The sequence below is a fragment of the Marmota monax genome, unplaced genomic scaffold, assembly GCF_021218885.2.
Source record: "Marmota monax isolate L192 unplaced genomic scaffold, Marmota_monax_Labrador192_F-V1.1 WCK01_AAM20220418_F8-fsc00193, whole genome shotgun sequence".
NCBI classification, from domain to species: domain Eukaryota; kingdom Metazoa; phylum Chordata; class Mammalia; order Rodentia; family Sciuridae; genus Marmota; species Marmota monax.
In genome coordinates this window covers 3,181,726-3,203,328 of record NW_026695203.1, presented here as the reverse complement: position 1 = coordinate 3,203,328, position 21,603 = coordinate 3,181,726, and the positions used below count along the sequence as shown (strand labels likewise).

At 42.2% G+C, this 21,603-nt stretch overlaps 4 non-coding genes across 4 annotated transcripts; all 4 read left to right on the top strand.

Moving 5' to 3' along the window:
* The first annotated feature begins 3,098 nt into the window (after positions 1 to 3,098).
* Positions 3,099 to 3,170, top strand: Trnac-gca (transfer RNA cysteine (anticodon GCA)). The gene has a single exon. It is a non-coding gene; the product is annotated as a tRNA-Cys (tRNA).
* Positions 3,171 to 4,434: 1,264 nt separating this feature from the next.
* Trnac-gca (transfer RNA cysteine (anticodon GCA)) lies at positions 4,435 to 4,506 on the top strand. Its single transcript has one exon. It is a non-coding gene; the product is annotated as a tRNA-Cys (tRNA).
* Positions 4,507 to 5,851: 1,345 nt separating this feature from the next.
* Positions 5,852 to 5,923, top strand: Trnac-gca (transfer RNA cysteine (anticodon GCA)). The gene has a single exon. It is a non-coding gene; the product is annotated as a tRNA-Cys (tRNA).
* A 10,948-nt stretch (positions 5,924 to 16,871) lies between these two features.
* Trnac-gca (transfer RNA cysteine (anticodon GCA)) lies at positions 16,872 to 16,943 on the top strand. The gene has a single exon. It is a non-coding gene; the product is annotated as a tRNA-Cys (tRNA).
* The last annotated feature ends 4,660 nt before the right edge of the window (positions 16,944 to 21,603 follow it).

Sequence of the window (21,603 nt, the reverse complement as noted above, 5' to 3'; positions counted from 1 at the left end):
GGTCAGTGGATGAAGACCAACCTTTCCAACTCCCTTTCGATAGCAGGGAAATGGAATCCTGATTGGTGGTAGTGAGGTTACGGCGGAACCTTGCATGTTCCCAGAGCCCCATGCAGAGCCCTGGGCTCTCATGTTGATGGACAAAGTGGAATTCCCTGTGTTCTGAAGATTAAGGACACATAGCACAACCCTCCCTGGGGGTCTTCTCTGTTTGCAAGTGGCCAGGACAATTCAGGCAGCAACAACTTCAGAGGAGGTTCAAGGTGCAAGGGCAGCTGTTGTGTGGAAGGCAGAATGGTTCACTGTCACTTAGAACTCAGGGCACAGCATGATGGGGACAGGCAGAGGGTGAGGTGTAAGAGGTGAGGGGAGGTGGCTTGGGGCAACTGTGTGCCTGCTCAGGGTCTCAGCTACCAGGATGCAGGTGGAAGTTTCCTTCCTGTGGGCCCCACAGGATACCCAGTCACCCTGCAGTGCCCCCCTAGTGTTCCTAGTTTTTGCTTTTTTATCTTCCTTTTTCCCCATTTCAAAGCCTAAGTCCTTCCTTGTCTACTGAAGGCATTTATAGTGCATTAGTTTGTGGAAATAAAACAGATCTGCTGCCCCGCTGGGAGAGAGATGAGCCCCTAGAGAAGCAGGCCTAGTCCTGTGAATGCCATGAACTCCCAAGTCAGACAAGAAGTGAGAACCAAAGCCTGTCTTTGGTCCAGAAGGTTTGTGATTTCCATTCCTCTTTCTCATCTACCTGGGGTCAGGGCTCACAACAGTTTAATGAATAATATAAGTTTAGCGGTGGGCATGGAGATATGAACCAGCCTTAGTCTCCCTAATCCTCCAGCTATTACATACCCTGTCAGCCAACAGGTAAGTCAACATTTCCTTCCAGCGAGTGCCTCTCCAGTGTTTAAACCACACTGTGACTTCACCATCCTGAGCAGGCAGGGCTGACCAGTAGGCAGAAGGCTACCCTGTCCCACTGGAGACCTATCTATCTTCCTGCTGCAATCCTTCCTTATGGCCTCTGGGGCCCTCTCTCTGCAGCCTCCCCTTCTCTTCTCTACCTGTGAGAAGACAAAACCCTGGAGGGCTATTGACCTGTGCAGTCAGCAGACAAGCCCCTCAATTAATTCCTTAAATTTTTATTGTCCTGAGCAAGGCCTGGCTTTGGAGGCAGTGATACAGAGAAGAGCCAAATCTAACCTTGACACATTGTCTCTTGTCCTTGTTTAGGAGACTTCAGTCTAGGGAGGAAGAGTGATGTGCAACACAGAGCCACCTCAGCTGTGACAGAGAAGAGCCTGAATGGAGCCAGGCTCTCTGGGTGTGGTCTCACGACAGCTCTGCAGAGATGGCAAGGGTCAGCAGGGTCTTGAAGGTAAGGGGCGGACCATATGCCGGAAGGAACAGACGATGCAAAGCAACAAAGTGACAATGTCAGTGTGTTCTGAGTGTAAAAGGCAGGTGTGTGAGGGTTTGTAAGCCTGTCTCTCTCTCTCTGCTTCCTGGCTGCCATGTCTTGGTCTGCTCTTCTCTGCCACGCCTTTCCACCATGATATTCTGCTACATCTCTGCCCGAACAACGGAGTTGGCCAACCATGGACAGAACCTCCGAAACCATGTTCCCAAATAAAATATTTCTTCTCTAAATTGTTCTTTTTGGATCTTTTGTTCACAGTGAAAAAAGCTGACTAAAATAACCTCACTCTAGAAATAAATGAAATGTCTATTGACAGTAAGATAGATAAATAAATCCTGGTAGAGTCAGACTATGGGACAGGAAGCAGGAATTAAAAATAACAAGTCATTTCAATAGTGGACAAATGTGAATGGATCTTATTGACACGAGAAGGTGAAAGAAGCCAGACTCAAAAGAATATATAGTGTCTGATTCCATGTGAATGCAGCTCCAGAGCAGGCCAACTCGTCCACGGGGAAGGTGAGTGGTTAGGTTCTGGGGAGAGGAAATAATAGGAGTCCAAAGGACGCTCTGAGCGCTAGAGACCTCCTGTGTCTTGATTTAATTCAGGTGGTTACATGTGTAGGCATATATGTAAAAATCCATCAAGCTATACATAAAGACTTACACATAGTACTGAATAAGCTGTATTTCAATAAAACTAAATAAAAATGAAAACATGCTAATTAAATTTTCATGTCTTGAATGTGTCATCCAATTAACTCAAAATATGTATTTGTTCATAGTTTTTGTTCCTAATTCAGTTTCTATTCCTTCTAATGATTTATTCTAATAGTTCCATATGTGGGGTCTTTGCAGGTTGAGATCTAATGTTTATTCTTTCTCCACTCAGTGAGTGGAGCTAATTCCTTGTGACTCTATTTGTTCAGCAAACAGTATATAGAACTTAGTATGTGACAGTGCTGTTTGAAGTGCTGTCTATGGATTAAGTCATCTTGTCTACACAACTACCCATCAAGTGTGTGCTCTTATTCTCCCCCAATTTACAGATTTCAGCTGAGGCACAAGGAGGGGAAGTGACCTGTTCCTGGGACAGGGACCCAGGCTGTCTGGGTTTAGAGCCAAACTGTTGGCATCTGTGTCACCTGTTCCCGCCAAGCTGCTGGGAGCATGTCCTGGTCCTGTATTGTTTTTAGTCCTCCAATATTTAAAGATTCCTAAATTTACTTGTAATTCTTGGAGGGTATCATTCTGCATCATTCTCAGTGTATATTAGCTAAAGAAGAAGAAGCTGGAAGGGTTGTATTTTGTTGCAGATTCTGCTTTTGAGAAAGTTCCCTGAACTGAATATTGGGACAGAAGACAGGTTGGTCAGTCACCAAGAGTGTCAGAATAGACCTCAACCACTGGAGTTTGTTTTGTTGGAGACCTGCCACGAAGGCCCAGGATTTGGCTATGAGGGCCATGCTAGCAGCCAATGCTTCTGCCTGAGGCTGGGAGGACACAAGATGAGTGCCTCTGAGAAGGGGAGGCTGTCTTGTAGGGCAAGGTGATGAGTTTCCTCAGACCCAGGCCTGGCAGCTGCCAAGAGCTCCCATTCTGAAATAGTGACTTACAGGTCACAGGTTGTCTCGAGTGGCTGTAGGACTTAAAGACATAATGAAGCCCCATAAAAGTATCAGGGGGTATAGCTCAGGGGTAGAGCATTTGACTGCAGATCAAGAGGTCCCTGGTTCAAATCCAGGTGCCCCCTACTTACCTTACTTTTGGCCTGCCCATCTAAAGAAATCAGCTGGGACCTAAACTGTGCATTAATTCATTTGATAGATAAAGCGCTTTCAATGGACTAAGTGGGGAGGGGATAGCTGCAGACAGCTGGGGGCTTAACTGGAAGAAGTAGGCCACTGGGGACATCACTGGGATTATATTTAGTTCCTGGAGGCTCAGTCACTGTCTCTGCTTCCTGCCTGCCATGAACTGAGCAGATTTCCTTTGCCACACTCTTCCTCCATAATGTTCTGCCTCATCTTTGGCCCAGAAAACTGGAATCCAATAATCAAGGACTGACCATCTGAATTCATGACTCCAAATGAACTTTTCTTCCTCTAAGCAGTTCTGGTTAGATATTTTGGTCACCATTATGATTTAGATAGGAGGTGTCCCCCAAAAACTAATGTGTGAGAAAATTCAAGAAAGTTTACAGGTAAAATGATTGGGTTATGAGAGTCTTCACCTTATCAGTGCCTTGATCCCCAGATAGGGTTTAACTGGGTGGTAACTATAGCAGGTGGTAGGTGGGTGGAGGAGCCTGGTGACTGGGGACTTGCCTTTGGAGTATATATTTTATCCATGGTGAGGGGAATCTCTGCTTTCTGGAGTGATGTCCTGACCTGCTATCCTCTATTACACCCTCTGCCAGGATGTTCTGCCTCACCCGGAGACCTGCAGAATAGAGCTGGCTGGGATGGAATGAACCTCCGAAACCAGGAGAGCCACACAAACTTTACCTCTTTAAAATTTTTCCTGTCAGGTGTTTTGATCTCAGTGATGAAAAACTGACTAAAACAGTCACAGTAGTGAGAAGCTGACTGAGGCAAAGATCAAAGCAATAGTCAGATGCTGCAGGGAGCTGCTAGAGGCTCACGGGATCCCTAGGTCCCTTCCCAGAGGGTGGAAGTTAGGAGATCTCAGCGGGAAACCAAGGTTTGCTCTTGCCCATCCCAGCCCCCACCTTCACCTCCAAAGCGTCTGCTGAGCAGCCAGCTCTTGTACTCTGGCTCCTCTAGTTCAGTGTGAAGGAGGTTCCTGCTGCAAACAGCCACCATTTCTAGGCCCCACACTCAGCCAGGTTCTAAGGAGGAGGAAGGTGCTGGTTACACCTACAGGTGTATAGACAGGAAGGGGTGTGGCCTAGCAAGAAGGAAGTGTATGATGGCAGAACACTAGCAAGTGCACATCTCCAGATCCTGGGAGTGGCCATCCAGGTTTAAAGTGCTTATTACACATACATAGCAGCAGGGGGTATAGCTCAGGGGTAGAGCATTTGACTGCAGATCAAGAGGTCCCTGGTTCAAATGCAGGTGCCCCCTACTCAGGCTTAATTTTGGCCTTCCCTTATTAAGGGATAAGCTGGTACCTAAACTGTGCATCAATCCATCTGATGGATGAACCGTTTGGCTGCACTCACTGGGTGGTAATTGGAGGCAGCTGGGGTATACCTGGAGGAAGTAGCCACTGGGATATCACTGGGGTTTAAATTTAGTTCCTGGTGGCTCAATCACTGTCTCTGCTTCCTGCCTGCCATGAACTGAGTAGATTTCCTTTGGCACACTCTTTCTCTGTGATACTCAGCCTCATCTGTGGCCCAAAATACAGGAGTCAGATAACCATTGACTGACCCTCTGAATTTATGAGTCTAAAATCAACTTTTATTTTTTAAAAGGGGTTCTTTTGTGGTATTTTGGTCACCATTATGATTTACATATGAGGTGTCCCCAAAAAGATAATGTGTGAGAAAACACAAGGAGGTTTACAGGTGAAATGATTGCATTATGAGAACCTTAACATTATCAGTGCATTGATCCCCTGATAGGGTTTAACTGGTTGGTAACTGTAGTAGGTGGTGCGTGGTGAGAGGAGGTGGGTGACTGGGGACTTGCCTTTGGGGTATGTATTTTGTCCATGGTGAGGGGAATCTTTCTCTGCTTCCTGGAGTGATGTCCTGACCTGCTTTTCTCCACCACACCCTCTGCCATGATGTTCTGCCTCACCTGGAGACCTGCAGAATGGAGCTGGCTGGAATGGAATGAACCTCTGAAACCAAGAGCTCCACACAAACATTACCTCCTTAAAATTTTTCTTGTCAGGTGTTTTGGTCTCAGTGATGAAAAACTGACTAAAAAAGTCACAGTAGTGAGAAGGTGACTAACACAAGCACAGATCAAAGCAATAGATCAATCCTGTCTCTGACTCAGATCCTGCAGGGAGCTGCTAGAGGCACATGGGATCCCTAGGTCCCTTCCCAGAGGATGGAGGTCTCAGGGGGAAACCAATGTTTGCTCTTGCCCATCCCAGACCCCAACCTCAAGTACGAATTAGAATCACCTGGACAGTCTATCAAAGTGCCATTTCCCAGTGCCACCCTCACCTCCAAAGGGTCTGCTGAGCAGCCAGCTCTTGTACTCTGGCTCCTCTGGTTCAGTGTAAAGGAGGTTCCTGCTGCAGACAGCCACCATTTTTAGGCCCCACCCTCAGCCAGGTTCTAAGGAGGAGGAAGGTGCTGGTTACACCTACAGGTGTGTAAACAGGAAGGGGCGTGGCCTAAGGGGAAGGAAGTGTAGGATGGCTGACACCAGCAAGTGCACATGACCAGGTGAGGAATCCTGGGTGTGGCCATCCAGGTTTGAGGTGCTTATTACACTTGCAAGGCAGCAGGGGGGTATAGCTCAGGGGTAGATCATTTGACTGCAGATCAAGAGGTCCCTGGTTCAAATCCAGGTGCCCCCTCATTTTGCCCTCAACAAACACAATGAAGAATTCAATTAAAATTGCTGGTAAATGGACTGAAATGCAGAACATCATGTTAAGTAAAATAAGCCAGACTCAAAAAAATCAAGGAATGTTTCCTTTCCTATGTGGAAAGAAGGTGTGTAAATATCAAATATTATAAGGATAAAGGGAAGATCAATGGAGTAGATGAAGGAAACAGAGGGAGAGAGAATGGATGGGAAATAGAAGGATACAGGGAATTAATTAACAAAATCATGTTATATGTATATATAAATGGTACCACAGAGAATTTTGCCTTTATGTATGTAGAAAGCATCAATGAAAAATAAGTGAGTGAAAAAAAGATCAATAGAGTGGAGACAGGAGTATAAGGGAGGGTAAGAAGGGGAGATGAAATTGTAACCAAGTTTCATATATGTTTGATTTTCTCAAAATGAACACAACTTATGTACAACTTTAATGCACTAATGAAAAATAATAGAAAAAACTTTTTACTAAAGAAGGGTAGAGTTGACATTTGTGGGGAAAGAAAAAAAAAGAACCCAAATTGCTTATTTCTAGTAGCCATAAGAATTTCCAGAAAACCCCAAGCAGTATTTGATTCTGCAAGACTGCTAAATTATGATGTAAATTTAATTCACAGCTTCCCTGGTGTGACAACCTGGGGATCAGATCTGGAAAGTGAGATCCCAAGGATTGTCATGGAGATTCATAGGATTTGTAGAACCTGCAGGTTTCCTAATCAGAAGAGCTCCAACCCTCCCTAACAGCTGGAGGCCCTCCTGCTCTCCTGCTGAGCTGATCCTATTCCTCCTTTGCTTTTCCTCTTATCTCAGCCCTACTGCCTCTATCTTTTAATCAAGAACTTGAGAAAATTCCAGGTTGCCAACTCCAGAGTCACACCTTGCAGGTGGAGGTTTCAATGCCAAAATAATGACTAAACTATGCTTATTCATAGCAGAAAATCAGAGGAATGTATATAGAAATGAATTCATGACAGCTGTGGACCAAGGAGAGAAGAAAGTAATGTTAAACTCCACTGAGTTTCTTATTGTTTTGATTCTGGGTTCAGTGTCCTACCTGAGAAGCAGAAATTAGTTTTATTTTTGGCTCAACTTGTTAGTTCAAACTGAAAGTCAAAATATTTCAAAAACTGATAGAACTGAGATGTCAGGATATCCTTGAAAACTAAATCTAGATGGGAAAAGTGAAGTACACTGTGTGTGACATGTCCACACCCCTGCCTCCTACAAAATGGTTAGATGACAACCCCTTCAATTCAAAAAGAACCCAAAAGCAGATAGGCATATTTGTTGGAGGATTATCATTGAGAACCATCTTATTTGCATATCTTCATGGGCCCATGAGAGATGCCATAGCTAAAATGTGTCCCCGAATTAGATTTGAGAATGAAAGTTTCTTAGAGAGTGGAAAAGGCTAAAAATTGCCCTTGATCACCCCATTCCAGGCATCTTAATAGCCCACAGAAATACTGTTGATGCACACAGTCCATGTGGAGTTCTGAGCACCCACACTGAGTAGGTACTATTGGTTCATTTTCTCATTCTTAGAAACAACTACTGCAATGGCTCACCATGTGCATACAGCTTTGCACACTTGCACAAGATAAACCAAATGCACACTTTAAAGTCTCTGCTTGCAAGTAACCTTCCAGAAAAGACATATCAATTACAACACATCCCACCATCCTTGTACAAAGTGCCCATCACCTTTTGAAATAGTCACATATATTCCATGCATGAATGGTTATGTCACCATGAGGGAGGTTTGAAGATGGTGGAAGAGATGAGGTTGCTTTCCTGGCTGCACCATGGTATGAAAGCAAGAAAGCAGATAGGCATCTTCTCAACACGGTGGGTTGAATAAAAAGGGACTGTACTGGGAATTAATACTGGACATTTAAAGCAGATCAGGGACTCAGGAAGTTGGATATTACAAAATAAATAAATAAGAAATCCCAGCCTCATCGCTCCCAACCGCTGCCAGCAGTGCCATTCACAACAGTCCACCCACAGGCAAAGTGGAGGAATAAGGAAATTAAAGGAACACACATTTTTAGGAGGTTTGTGGCATGTGGATCTTAGATCTTAGATCGAAGACAAAACAGTGTGCTGCACAATGTCCTTGTGCAGGAAAGAAGCTGCATCTCTCCCTTTATGCTTGAGGAGGACAAAGAAACCATTCTGTAGCCCTGGTGTGGGGCTGGCAGCCAGGGGATCCAACTCCTGACAAACCACATATGGGCTCAAAATACAGGGCTGGCAAATGCACACTGCATGACACAGAGAGTGCCTAAGTGACCAGGTGAAAATCAAACACAGATAAGGGTTTACGCAGGGCAATAGAGGTCATCAAAAACCCAACTTGCTCCTCTTCCCCATGAGCCTGGTGGCTCACAGGACATGTTGGGGGAGACACAATGGCCAGCTGAGAGTTCTAAAGGGCAGGGACAGGAGATACAAACCAAAGTAATACACAGTTTTTTCAATGAAATAATATCAGAATGTTTTCCAAACCTAAAGAATGAAATGGTAAATCAAATACAGGACCCCAAATACACAAAATTACAAAGACCCACACCAAGCCACATTATTATGAAAATGCCTAACATACAGAATAAGGGGAGAAATTTAAAGGCTGCCCCAAAAACCTGACAGGTCACATTTAGAGGAAAAAGAAACTGGATCTCAGCTTATTTCTCAACCCAGACCCTCGAAGCTGGAATAGTATATACCGTTTTCTTAAGAAAATGGATTCCAACCAAGAATACTATACCCAGCAAAATTAAGCTTCAAAACTGACAATGAAATTAAAACCTACCATGACAAAGAGAAGTTAAAAAAATTCACAACTAGGAAGCCTGTACTACAAAACATACTCAATAAAATATTTCATAAAGAAGAAATGAGAAATAAAAGTGAAAACCAGCAAAGAGAGGAAACTGCCATAGAAGAACAGTCAATCACAGGAGAAATCAGTTCAAATTGAAATCAGAAATGATGGGAATAATAATCATTTCTCAATAATAGCACTAAATGAAAATGGCCTAAACTCATCGATCTAAAGACATAGATTTGCAGACTAGATTACAGAACAAGAGCCAACAATATGCTGCCTACCAGAGACTCACCTCAAAGGCAAAGGCATCCACAGACTGAAGGTAGAAGGATGGGAAAAGACATATCATTCATCTGGATCTTGTAAACAAGTAGGGGTTTCTATCCTCCTATCAGACAAAAGTGGTCTTCAAGCCAACGTGAATAAGAAGGACATTCATACTGCCTAAAAGGTACTTGAAATTATACTACAGAGCTGTAGTAACAAAAATGGCATGGTTTTGGCACCAAAACAGACATGAAGACCAATGGTACAGAATAGAAGACACAGAGACAAACCACATAAATACAGTTAGCTCATACTAGACAAAGGAGCCATAAACCTACATTGGAGAAAAGATAGCCTCTTCAACAAATGGTGCTGGGACAACTGGAAATCCATATGTAGCAGAATGAAATGAAACCCCCCTCTATCACCCTGCACAAAATTTAACTCAAAGTGGATCAAGGACCTAGGCATTAGAACAGAGATCCTCTACCTACTAGAAGAAAAAAGTAGGCCCAACTCTCCATCATGTCAGCTTAGAAACCAACTTCCTAAACAAGAGTCCTAAAGCACAAGAAGTAAAATCACAAATCAATAAATGAGATGGTATCAAACTAAAAAGCTTCTTCATAGGAAAGCAAACAAGCAAGAACTTGAAGAGAGAGCTACAGGATGGGGAAAATCTTTGCCACCTACACCTCAGGTAGAGAATTAATCTCCAGGATATATAAAAAACTCAAGAAACTTAACACCAAATAATCCATTAAACCAATCAATAAATGGGCAAAGGAACTGAACAGGCACGTCACAGAAAAAGAAATACAAATGGCAAAAAACATATGAAAAAATGTTCAACATCTCTAGAGATTAGAGAAACACAAATTAAAACTACACTGAGATTTCATCTCACTCCAGTCAGAAGGGCAATTATCAAGAATACAAGTGACAATAAAAAAATTCAGTTGATGAGGATGTGGGAAATAGGTACACTTATACATTGTTGGTGGGACTGCAAATTAATGCAACACCTCAGGAAAGCAGTATGGAGACTCCTCAGAAAACGTGGAACAAGATCACCACTTGACCCAGCTATTCCCATCTCTGGTTTATACCCACAGGACTTAAAATCAGCATACAACAGTGACTGTTTATAGTAACTCACATGAATGTTTATAGTAGCTCAATTCACAATCGCTAAGTTATGCAACCAACCTAGGTGCCCCTCAACAGATGAATGAATAAAGAAAACGTGACATATGTACACAATGGAATATTACTCAGCTTTAAGAAAGAATGACTTTATGACTTTTGCTGGTAAATGGATGGATCTGAAGATATCATGTTAAGTGAAATAAGCCAATCCCAAGAAACCAAAGGTCAAATGTTCTCTCTGATATGCAGATGCTAACACAAGGCAAGGCAGGGAGAATAGAAGTTTAGTGGGTTAGACAAAGGGGAATGGAGGGAAGGGAGAGGCAATAGAAATAGGAAAGACAGTAGAATGAATCTAACATAACTTTCCTATGTTCATATAAGAATCCACCAGAATTTTTCATATAAGAATCCTCATCATGTAAAACCACAAAAATGGGATCCTAATTAGAATAATTTATACTTCATGTATGCCTAATGTCAAAATACACTCATGAGTGTGTGTGTGTGTGTGTGTGTGTGTGTTTTGAGAGCTGTATAGACAAAGCATTAGCAACCTTTACTAAAAGACACTGAGACTGTGTATTAAGTAAAAAGATCTCTTGGCCTCTAATATTCCACATATGGGAAGCAAGCTGAGAAGACTGCTCATTCACCAAGGCACATATTTGCAACTGACTTCATCATAAACTACAAAGGAGAATAATGGAAAGGCGGGCGGGGTTTTCTGAAAGTGGAGCCAGGCAAGTTCTTATGCAGAAGGTCTGAACTGGAGTCAGTCCCAGGTAATAGAATCAGGACCTAATCAGGGAACTTTCCCTAATCATGGGTGGTTATTGTTGGCACCACTGAGTTTTGAAGAGGTTATTTATGTATTATCATGGTAATATGCAGGAAAATATTGAAATTGGTATCTAGAAGGGTGTTCCAGCTGTAACATCAGATAATAAAGTATGACATGGCCCCTTTTCCCAGTAATTTGAATTTCTCTGTTGTTGCTGTACTTCCAGTTTTTCCAATCTTTTTTTGTATGTGGTGCTGAGGATCGAACCCGGGGCACACGCATTCCAGGCGAGCGCGCTACCGCTTGAGCCACATCCCCAGCCCAGTTTTTCCAATCTTGATGTTGGAATTTTTATTGAAGAAAGTTTGGTTTTGTATTTGCATTGTGTATGGGATTTGCAATGAACAAAAATGTTATCTTTTAAGTCACAGACCTCTGACACAGAGATCTGTGAAATCTGATACAGAGGGTCACCTGGAATCAATGTACATAAATTAAGACTTTGATTTGTCTTGGGCTAGGGATATATTTCAGTTGGTAAGATGCTTTCCTTGCATGCAAAAGGCCTGGGTTCAATCCCTAGGACCACAAAAGAAAGAAAAAAGAATCCAGATTTGTCTCATTGGATAAATTTGTTTATGTACTTGTTGCAGAAGTGGCTGATATGTTGTAGAAGTGGCCAGGACCCAGCCTCCCTCCCTTTCATATTTCTCAACTTCTGAGTGAAAAGAGAGGGAAGAATTCCATTTACTGAGGGAATTGAGAATGTGCATACAGTCAAACTTTGTAGGAAAGAGCCTGCAGACAAGCAAGAGTCCTCTGGGGACTGAAAGGTGACCTCTTGGCCTGAAGCAGGGTCTCTCGTCAGGCTGTGGTGCACATGCACTGACATAGCACCAAGGAGTCCTTGGGTGTGGGAACAGGTGACACATGCTAAGGGGAACCCAGTCAATCAAGGGGTCACAGCTCAGGGATAGTGCATTAGACTGCAGACAAAGAGGTCCCTGTGCAATTCCAGGTGTCACCTACTGATATATTTATATATTTTTTATTGGCACACCTACACTGGTCTTTTCTCTGGTCAGTGTTCTCCATGCTATTAACCCTCAGCACCACCCTTCTAAATCTTGTGTCTGGGGCCATCAATTACCTGGCAGAAGGAGGACTCCTGTGGTCAGTGATCTGTTTGTTTTTCTGAAGGTCTTCCTTAGTTGCTCTGTAAAGTTGGCATTGAAAGGAAAGTGACCACGACACTCAGAGTGACCAACATATCTTCCTTGCAGCAGTGTCTGATTAACAGGGAAGGAATTGAGAAAGAGAGAAAGCGAGAGAGACAAGGGAAAGAGAGGAGAAAGAGAAAAAGAGGGAGAGAGAGTGAAAGAGAACAAAATGAGAAAGAGAAAGAGAGAGTAAGAGAGGAAAGAGAGAAGAAAGTAAGAAAGAGGGGAGAGGGGAGAGTTTTTATAGTCAAAAATCTAATGGGGTCTTTGGGTCTGCAGGCTGCCGTGTTGGCATCCAATGATTGAATCATACAGTAGTTGCTCAGGGTGTCATCTTCTTCCTTCAATCAAACTGGGCAGGGGCTAGATGTGGGTTTACATTGCACCAACAGGTGGGGGTCGAGTGTTCAGCCTTGAGTGGGGTTGAGTGTTCACATCTGAGGCAAACAAGCGATAAAGAACCAGACGGGTGAGGGTTGAGCATTCAGCCCACACTGCAGATAACATTTGTTCAGCCAGCTCCGCAACTAACATTCCTCCCTTTTTGTTTTTCTAAGTGGCGTGGTGATGGTGCAATTCCATCTGACTACTTCCTGCTAAGAAGGTGTCAGTGTGGGGCCTGTCTGGGAGAGCGGGGGAATGTTTGGGGGACAGGCTTGGGAATACCAGGGTAGCTAGAGATAACATCCAGTGGCTACAGACAGTTATCTTGGAAGGGGCAATGTCCATAAAGGTTCCTTGAAGCTATAACTTGTCAATGACATCAAACCATTCCTGAGTGGAGGAGATCCTTGGTATTAGCCATTAGTCCTGTCATAGGGACTCAAAGAAATATCAGAAGTGGCTTGCTTGAATCCAGTAATGTTAAAGTGACTGCATGATGGCAGCCAGTGGAAGGGCAATCACCTTGACCCATCACCTGAGAGTGGGTGGTGCCATACTTGTGTCATATTGCTTGGATGTAGAATTGCCATCTGTGAGTTGGGATGGAAGCTTGAGAAGAATTAATGATAGGTAAAAAAAGCAGAAGGTTGGTGAGAAATCTTGAGTTTCATGGTCCCCAATGTGGTGGAAGACCAGGACTGGAAAATTTAAAATAGGTGCCTGTTTTAAGGTGGGAGACATAGTACCAGGTACTGCTTTATAAAACACAAATTGTCATGTCTGTAAGAACAAAATAATTCTTTGGAGATGTACAAAGTGTAATTCTCAAGCTCTGACACATATGCATTCTATCAAAGTATATAATCATCACCAAAGAACTAGCAAGGAAACTATACTACAAACCCACATGGAAATACATTGAAAAATTCACATCAGCCTGATATCCTACAATACAAGGGCAAGAAAAAGTTGGCCATTAAAAAAAGCCCCACACATAACAGAGGAAGAAATCCATCTCAACATATGCATGAAACCTAACTCAGAAACATGAAATATGAAATTAAAAAAGTAAAAAGGTTACAAATGATAGCAGAATTAATTTCATTCATAGTACACATATAGAACACAATTTTGATTTTCTCTAGTTGTACACAAAGTAGAGTCACAAATAAATTTTTTTAAAAGGTAAAAAGGTATCATGTTGCCTCCAAATGTTCATAATTCACCAACAACTGACTTCAAGGATACTGAAGTGGTTTAAATATGAGATACAAAATTCAAAAGAATGTTAAAAATAATAAATGAATTCCAAGAGAACACAAAAAGTCCACTGAATGAATTAGAAATGCAGTACAGTTTGGTTTTGAAAAATCAAACAGTTCTTGGAAATGAAAGACAACAAATCTAATAAAGTGTTTATTTGGAAGTCTCTGTAATAGAGTAGAATCTCAGAGCTGGAAGACAAAGTGGCCAGTCTTGAACATTCAGACCATATTAAACAAAGGAAGTAAATAGCCATAACCAATACATGAGATTGATATGGATTCTCAGGTACAGGAGGCATTGAGAACCTCAAATAGACAAGATCAGAAATTAATCTCTGCATGACAAATGATAACAAAAATACCTAAGATGCAGAACAAGGATAGAATTTTTAAATGCTCAAGAGAAAAATGTCAGGTTACACTTAGAGATAGGCCATCAGAATTATTTCTGATTTCTTGGTACCAACTGTAAATCCCAGGAGGGCTTGAAATGATGTGTTGCAAACACTGAAAGAAAATAACTGTCCACCAAGATTGATAGAGCCAACAAAGGTATCCTTTAGAATCAAGAAGAAATTAAAACCTTCAAAGATAAGCAGAAACTATAAGAATTCATAACCACTAAGTTGGCACTATGGAAAATATTTGATAAAATACTACAGAGAGAAGAAATCAAAAACAAATGTCAGAGCTTGCAAATGGTCAAGTCTCATTTGTTAATCAAAATGCACCAAACTCTGCATCACAAATTATGTATCTTCTCTCATATGTGATAGATACAGAGGGAAAAGGAAAAGAAAGTTGGGGGGATGTCAAGAAAATTGAAGGGAGATCAGTAGAGTACAGGAAAGCTACCAGGGGAGGAAGAGGAGGATGGAACGGGGAAATACTGGAGAATGATATTGGTCAAATTATATTGTTATATTTTGTGCATGTATGAATATTTAACATCCAATGCTACCATTATATACAATTAAATTACACAAATCAAATATATGGTAGGAAAGACAGACTGTGGCTTTGGGAAACAGTATGGATCTTGAGCATATTTGGAAAACTCAGATAGATTGGATGAGGCCGTGGGCCTTGGGTAGAGGTGAGTATGGTTTGCATGTGACCCTGATCCAGAAGGCAGACTGTGGCACATGAGTCTCTTGGCCAGGTCCTTGCTTATTCTCATATCTGACCCTATTCTTAGAATTTTTTTCAGATCTTGCATTAGAGATGGACCCTGAACTTTGGGTACTTGGGTAGTCACGTGCTATGCCTACTAGTGCCTCTTCAGCTGCTGAGCTGGTGGTGTGGGGCCAATCTGGTATCCTGACCTCTCTGGAAAGATGTCTCACTTTCCACCTAGGATTGCAACATGAAGGAGAAGAGAGCAGAGAGTGGAGATGCAAGATGAACCCCTAAGGGCAGCAATATGCAGGGGGGTGTGAGGAAGTGGGGAGTCCTAATGGAGGGGAATAGTGAAGAAAAACTCAGGAGAGAAGGAAACAGCAAGGTTCCAGGTCTGAACAGAGATTCTGCAAACTGTCTCCCCCCACAGGTGCTGAGGAGCAGGAGGAGGCTGCAGGGTGCTGGGCAGGAAGACTTCTAGAAGTGCTGGGACAGGTCTCTGGGGAAGGACAGGCAGCTCAGGGTGAGAATGAGGTCTGTCTGAGTGAGGTCAGTCACCTCGCTCTAGTTCACTAGAACAAAGAGATATGAGATCCTGTGACCAGTGTTAATCAGGGAGGTCTAGACAGGGACAAGGGGATAACTCAGGGCAAAGCAAATGCCTGATAGTAGGCAGCACTGTTCAAGATGCTGTCACCTGCTGACCCCTCTGTTCATAGGGACCACAGGTTTGCAGCTACTCTCCTGTTCATGCTCCAGGGACTGTGGATCTCTGACTCCCACTTCTTCACCTCTCAGAGGAATGGATCCTCTCTTTAGGCCCCCTGTGTGAGCCTTGAAGGATTGTGAAAATAGAGTGAGAGAGGGGAGGAAGAGGAGAGCAGAGGGGCAGTTCATCCCCTGCCCAGAGCGTTTGGTGAACAGAAGCCTTCATCATCAATATGGGTTCCACTGTGACTCAGTCTATAATCATATTATTTTCTTGGGGGAGGGATGATTAATTAATGTCAGTTTTTCACTTTTACAGTATCCTAGAGCACTAACAGGGTTTGGTTTTCAGGTGTCCCCCTAAATCTCCAGTTTTAAATCAGAAAATGTCCAGACATGAAATTATTTGATTCTGAGTGGTATAACCCAATCAGTGGATTAATCCATTTGATGGATTAATTATTTGAATGAACAGACTAGTAACTCTAGGCATTGTGGAGTAGTAAAGATGCGGTGATTTGGGACGTGCCCTGGGGTTTGTACTTTGTCCCTGGTGCCTCACTTGCTGTCTCTGCTTTCTGCCTGCCACAAGCCAGCATCTTTCCTGCACCACCAACTTCTCCCATGATGTTCTGACTCCACTAAGGCCCAGAACACTTCAGTCTTATGATCACAGATTGCACCTCTGAAACTGGGAGCCTTATCTTCCTATAAGTTGTTCTTGTCAGGTATTTTGGTCACAGTGATGAAGAGTGAACTAACATAGGTACAGATTAAATGAGTTCTCCAAACTGTCAGAGAGTCAGAATCCCACATGGATCTGCTAGAGGCACACGTGATCCCTCCATCCCCTTCTCAGAGGGTTGGGTTAGGTGTTGTCAGGAAGGAATCAAGAATGTTTGCTCCTGTCCATCCCAGGCCCCACCCTCACCTCCAGATCATCTGCTGAGCAGCCCGCTCTATGGTCTGGCTCTTCTACTTCAGTGAGAAGGAGGTTCCTGCTGCAGACATCCATCATTTTATGCCCTACGCTCAGCCAGGTTTTAGGGAGGAGGAACATGCTGGTTACACCTGCCTAGTCAGGGAATGGCCTAGCAGGAAGGAAGCATATGAAGGCGGACACTAGCAAGTGCACCTCTCCAGGTGTGGCCATCCAGGTTTCAGGTGCTTATTTCACATGCATAGCAGCAGGGGGTATAGCTCAGGGGTAGAGCATTTGACTGCAGATCAAGAGGTCCCTGGTTCAAATCCAGGTGCCCCCTTGTTTATGTACTATTTTGGTAGCTCCCATAACCAGTACCTCTTAGGTGGGCTCTGAGTGACATTGGGAGATCTCCATTGGGGTTGATAGAAACCACTTTCAATCCTGCTTTTCAAAGCTGCATATCATGGGGCTGCAATGACATCCCTTTTATGTATAGGGCCTCCGTTCTCAACCCTACTACCCTACTATCATCATCCAGTACCATGAAGGCCACCTTGACTTGGAGTCCCCCTCCTCATTAGTACTGTGCACACACAGTAGGTCTCAGAAGCCACCTGGAGAGCTCTCCCACCTCCCTGTGCCTCTGCTTCTCTTCCACCTGCACATTCCACCTTCATCCCTTGTTCTCAGTCAAGGACAAATGGCACTTGGTTTGGCCCAGAGCTGGGCACTGTGTGATGAGATGTGTTTCTGCATTCCAACGTTCCTAATTCTCGGGTTTATGTTGGGGGACGGGGGCAAGACTGCTAATAAGGACAAGCACCACCAGGAGGTGAAGACCTGAAGGAGGCTCCAGATGTCAGGAGGGTTACTCAGTTACAGTCAGTGCTCACGGAATTTCATTGATTTAGCCTCTGATTTTAACTATTCTCGGCTTCTACTGGTTTTTGGTGTTGATTTGTTCTTATTTTCCGAAGGCCTTGAGATGTTATGTTAGATTAGTTTTTTGGTACCATTCTATTCTTTTAATATATAAGCACAATGCCATGGATTTTCCTCTTAGAACTGCCTTCAGACTGTCCCAAATATTTTGATATCACTATTCTCACTTCCTTCTAAATATTTTTAATTTTCCTCTGGTTTCTTCTGTTATCCTTTCATCATTCAAAGTTTAAGAATTCCAAGATATTAAAAAATACAAAGATTATGTTTTCTGACCAAAATAAAATTTAACTAGAAATAAATAACATCAAAAACCTAGAAAATCCAACAAGATTTAGAAATTCTCTAGTGTATTCAGAAACAAAAAGTTTTATTTCTAAACAAACTATGTGTCAAGAAAAAATTTGTAATAGGGATTATAAAATATTATACTAATGATTATGACAAAAAAACTAGATGTTGAAACTTGGCAGTTGCAGCAATAGCTGTACCTGGAGGGCAACAAATAGCCTTAATCCACCTACAATAATGTAAATGGAAAAGTGAAGAATAATTAAACATGGATTTAAAAAAAATTTTAAATACAATGGTTAAAATAAATTCAAAAAAGCATCAGGAAGCTGGTATAAGATATTAATTAATGAAATCATCAATTAATGCAGTAGAAAATGAAAAGGATCCATAAAGCTGAAGTTATTCTATGAAATAAATAACAAAAATGATAATTCAGACAGCACTAAGTATAAAAGAAAACACTGATAGTCAACATCAAAAAAGTAAAAGTATACATGATTATATTCTCTATAGAATTAAAAATATTATAAAGAGATTATGAGCCAATTTTGCCAATAAAACCTAATACAAGTTGGAATGGAACATTTTTTAGAAAAACAGTATGCATGAGGAGAGAGAAATCCTTTGATTGATGGTCCTAATTCTCTCTCCCTTCTCACTAATCCACTTTGGTTAGTTTAGGAGAACTGATCTGGCTGAATAGAAAATACAATACTTGATCTGATCCAGGTCCTAGTACATGCACTTCCTGTGTAGTTGATGGCAAAGCTTCACACTCTCCCAACTACCAATAATATGCCAAAAATATGCCCAGAAAGCTTCCACTGTCATGTGGTCCCTCCCACATCTCTGTAAGAGCAGGACATGGTAGGTATCTCCTGCCAGATTTGTTAGAGTGTGTCCAACTGAGTCAAGTCTAAGAATATGTTTTCTTGAAATATAGGGAGATCCATGAGATTATAGATCTCATAATGCATTGTTCACAACTGATCCTTAATAAGTCCTATTTACATTTATAATGTAAATATAAGTAGAGCAATTGGAACACTGGAGGCACATTAGAGGTTGACTGGGGATTGTAGGGGGCCCAGAGGAAAGAAACTTTAACCTGCATCTTGAAAGCTGAGATCTTGAGCAGTACCCAGGATCCCCCAAGACGTGTTTCTTCACCTCTTTGATCTTTGTCTTCATCCTCTGGCATAGTTTTATCAAAATCAATAAAGAAGAAATAGAAATCATAAATAATCCTATAACTCTTGAAAAAGTTAAGTTCTTGAAAATTTTTTGTCATTAAAAATTTTTTTAAAAAATCCTCCACACATGTAGTTTCAACATTTGTTTGACTGAACATTTCAGAAAGAAATGATGCAAGTCTTAGGCAAACACTTCTGAAAATAAAACTAAATAAAATGGTACCTTCCCAACAGATTTTATATAGCTAGTTAAACAGGCTATGAAAAATACCAAAGATTGTGTAAGAACAGAAAACAACAGATCAACCTCGCATATTAACTATGATATTAAAAACAATTTATATTGGCTGGGGTTGTGGCTCAGCAGCAGAGTGCTCGCCTAGCACGTGCAGGGTACTGGGTTCGATCCTCAGCACCACATAAAAATAAAATGAAGGTATTGTGTCCAACTACAACTAAAACGAAATACTTTTTAAAAATTTATAAATGTTTTAATAAATCAAATTTATTGTTACATTAAAAGCATGTAATACCAAATTAATTTTAATTCACAAATGCAAGGTTGGCTTATCATTAGAAAGCTCTGTTAATGCAATTTGGAACATACTATTTATAGCAAATGCTTTGACCCTCTATGGATCAGCTTTTGTCATCTCTGTGCTGACAGGGCCAAGTGCCAACTGTCCCCACCTTGACTTACTCTGACAGCTTGTTAAGGCTGCCAGAACAGGCAAAACCCAAAAGTCCCAGGGAAATAGAACCCCATCCCCAGGAACAGCCCTCAGCCACTATTGCTGGAGTGGGTGGATAAATACCTCATCCTTGTCCTTTGGGGAAGGTGATCTGAGGCAGGGCACACACTTTCAGAGATTCCAAGTGGCACAATGCTCCAGTTGCCTGTGATGCCAACTTTCCTGTATCCAGCTATTTTTCCTTCCTTCCTTTCTCTGACTGACATACCCACTCTACTGGGGATTCCTGGGTTTATCTCCCAAACACTACTTGGCATCAAATTTACTTCTAGAGAAATCCAAACTGAGACCCCAGATTAAAGGAGAAAAATCCTCTGCTTGTTAAAAGACATGAAGATAAACATTCATCAGATTCAGTACACATTTATGAGTTTTAGAAAGTTTTTAGCCAACTAGGGAAAGCACCCTGACTCTATAACATGTGACAAGGAATCTACCAAAAACATGAAATGGAATACTATCCATTGGTGGGATGTTGAAAGCTTTTACTGAAAACTGGGAACCAGACAAAAATGTTTATTATCACCACTGCTCTTCTTAATGAGCTTAATGAGCTTCTTAATCAGTTAGGGCTCAAAAACCATAAAGTAAAATGTGCAGTTTTAAAGGAGAATGAAACCTCCTTAATTTGCAAATGATGCAATTGATCTTGGGAGCACAAAAGGGTCTCTAAGCACATTTTAGATTTATTAGCTGGTCTAGCAATGTGGCTGGATTCAAAGTTGAAAGTAATTGCATTTCAATGTAATGGCCACAAATTTTCAAAAATGAAACGTTCTATTTGACAAACATAAAAATATAAATTCCTAGGAATGAATCAAATCAAAGATGTGAAAATGATCTGTACAACTATGGAGCATCGTGTGGAGAAACGGAAGAACAAAAACAGTGAAAAGATGGATGGTTTAGGGATTGGATACCTCAACATGACAAACATGTCAATTTCCCCGCATTTTATCTAGAAGGTCAAAGCAATCTAATCAAAATATCAAGAGAGAAATTCAACATGCAGGGTGTGAAGATGGGACGGAATTGCAGTAGCCCATATTGCCAGACAAGAAGAAGGAGCTGGAGGATTTGCCCTGCCAGATCTCCAAACTGACCGGAGCCCGGGAAGCAAGGGTTCCCGTGGTTGGTGCAAGCACAGGCAGAGCCCAACAGGTGAGAGCAGATCCTTGGGAGAGCCCCTCACAGACTTGGCTGATGGCCACCATGACCTGCAGAGCAGGGAGGAAAGGCCAGCTGTCCAGCAGATGGTGTGGACGTCTGGGGTGGCCATCAGGAAAGAGAGGTGCCTCTGCCTCATTCCACACTCGAAAATCAGGTCCCAGTGTGTCTCGAACCTCAGAGTGACAGGCAAAACAACAAGTCCGGGGAGTCAGGAAAACATAAGGAAAGGCCGTGAAGGTGGACACAAGAAGCACAGCAGCCACAGAAACAGATGGATAAGGGCGACAGAATGAAAACGAACTCTAGGTCGTTACTAGACACCACTGGGGAAAGTAAGTGGGGTGAAGGCAGAGACTGACAGTGAGGTGGATATTTCAGAAGAATGAGAAGAAAGGTTTTGAATGCTTTCACCACAAAGAAATGAAAAATGCCTAAGGAGACGGGTGTTTAACCCGATTTTAACATCAAATAATGTTCAAATGCATCAAATCACCACCATACATGTCCCGTGTATATGTACAGTTCTCATGTGTCACAAAATGGACACCAGTTAAAGAACTAAGAGGCAACTCATGGGGTGGGAGAGTCTGCATGTATTACTGAAGAAGGGTTCATGGACGAAATATATGAAGAACTTGCACAGAGC